Source organism: Cephus cinctus, unplaced genomic scaffold (genome assembly GCF_000341935.2).
Source record: "Cephus cinctus unplaced genomic scaffold, Ccin1 Ccin1_scaffold0778, whole genome shotgun sequence".
NCBI classification, from domain to species: Eukaryota; Metazoa; Arthropoda; class Insecta; order Hymenoptera; family Cephidae; genus Cephus; species Cephus cinctus.
In genome coordinates this window covers 30,011-32,487 of record NW_014333381.1, presented here as the reverse complement: position 1 = coordinate 32,487, position 2,477 = coordinate 30,011, and the positions used below count along the sequence as shown (strand labels likewise).

The window sequence follows — 2,477 nt, the reverse complement described above, 5'->3', positions numbered from 1 at the left end:
CTCTCTCTCTCTCTCTCTCTCTCTCTCTCTCACTCTCTACCTCTCTCGGCCTCTCTCTCTCTCTTACAGGTATACATTCCGGAAAAGTTAAAACTTTCTTTTCTCTTGAACCCAGCTTGTGAGATCATGTATGACTCAGATTTTAGGAATTTTCGAAGATGCATCTTCATTCGAGAAGACCTGCATGAAAAAAAAATATGCTTGGTATGTCCTGTATAAAAGATTTCATTTATCTTGACGTTAATGGTATGCATAAATGCTTTATATAATACAAATGTTAATTTCTTAATATTAATATACTGTCAAAATTAAATATGTATCGAGGCGTATTTTACGTTAAAGTAGATTATTCTGTTATAGGTAAAATTATTAACAGCACAATGCTGCTTGTTCCAAGTATTCTTCGAATATCATAATCACGAGGTACGACCTTGTAGCGCGAAAGGATACGTATGGGAGAATGCATTTTTGCATGCAAGCATACAGTGTATGCATGTCAAATGCAGGCAAACTATTCCTGCATAATAATTACATTTGTAGGCCTTGGGTCTTGCGATAATATAAAATATTGTTTACATCTATTTTATTGGTATTCTAAGTGGTACCAAATTTTGAAATATCCTTAAATATAATAATAATAATTACAATGAGTTCAATTACGTTCAATAACAACGGACGGTAATCAGAAGCATAATATAACAATAATTAAATTAATTACAATATCTATACAATTGATTGGGCAATTGTATACAATAACAGTATGGGACAGTCAATGGAATTCGTATTAGGGTTCTTCCCCAGGAATCCCAGTGAGTATAAAGTACGTATACGATGACATCAACAGCTTTTAACGCTGCACTTCCTCTAACAAAGTGCACGTGAACGTGCCACGACTTCCGGTAGAAACTCAACAATTAAACGACTGTCTCGAGACATCTAAAGGATCGTTTATCGACATCGCACTTTCTCGGAAACTAAATATCTTTTCAAGTCCCTGAGACATCGAGAACAGTACCACTATCTTCAATTTATATAACTAAAATATTTAGTGTTTTTTACCTAAATTCTAAAAACTAATGATGAATCATCTGCCACGAACAATGACAGGCAAAGTTACATCGCAAGGACTTAGACGTCCATGACTAAAGTTTGGCCCTGGTCAAGAGTCCTATTTTACACAATCTTCGAAAAGAACAGAAAATAATGCATCTATAATAACCTTACAAGGATTCATCAACTCCAATAAGGAACAAACAATGGATTGTATGCCAAGAATGTCAGAGCCATTAAATATGGATATCTATTTAAAAAAAAAGCAATCAATCCACTTTTCTCTTATACCGAACCACTTTAATTTGCCTCAAACTATTAACAGCTTAGGTACCCGATTCATTCACCCCAAATAAATACAGCACTGAAAATACTATACTATTCATTTTCATTCACTGTCATGTTCCAATTTATGGGCTTGTATATGCATATTGTACGAATGTGAAAGATTCTGTACGCTACTATATCTATATCTAGTACGCTATCAACAGAAACGATTGTATACGGTTCACAAACGCCATTACATATACTAGTCGTAAAGTTGTCGGACTAAAATTCATACAACTAAACCACTGCATGGTATAGTAAGTTTGCCAGAACTCCAGTATGAACAATCGTAGTCATTTGTATTATAATTTTCTGTACTCCTTTACGACAGTAGGACGAATGAGTCCCAGGATTTCATTTCAATTGAAAATACCCTTTACAGAACCTCCCAGAAATTCACCGATCACCCTGAACTATGTGGAATAAATAAATGTAACGTACACAAGTCGATAGAACACAGCACAGCAAGATGTCACCAAGTATCCAGTATGGACAGTAAGCAGTGCGACTAGTATTACGAGTGTACATGTAAACGAACTCTGTAATCCTTTCACCGAAGCGGCAGGTGCAATGCTTGTGGAAATGTTAGTAGCTACATGGAGAGGCACATCGGGCTTTGTAATATTCAGAGGATGGTAGCGAGTGGACTTATGGTTGTTGTGCACAACTATACATCTTTACAGAATGGATACCTATACTGCATGTACCATAGATCTATTGTTGCACAAGAAGAATGCGGCGGCCATTTTTATTTCAATTCTACAGCCAACAGGGAACGTAGTATATCGACGTATATCGTAGTATATAGTATATCGACGATACAATTTGAAATTTTAATAAAAAATTTCATTATTCAGTCCTGTTATTAAAGTCGGTTATGCAGACTATAATATTCTCAATGCCAACGAATCCGACATTTAAAAAGGAGCAGGCAACTTTAAATAGCCGCCATTGGAATATCTCTCACTAAGAAAACAGGCGGGCATCGTTGTGCGCTACCAGTTATCCTTGAGTTCGATCCCCCTGAATTCTAATATCTACGTGTGAGTAGGTATGTATATATATATATATATATATATATATATATATATATATATAAA

General features: G+C 35.3%; 1 protein-coding gene across 3 annotated transcripts in view; it reads right to left on the bottom strand.

Moving 5' to 3' along the window:
- The window catches only part of LOC107270487 (protein numb), a 23,630-nt gene that overhangs the window by 10,442 nt on the left and 10,711 nt on the right, over positions 1–2,477 (bottom strand). The gene's annotated exons all lie outside the window — the stretch shown is intronic.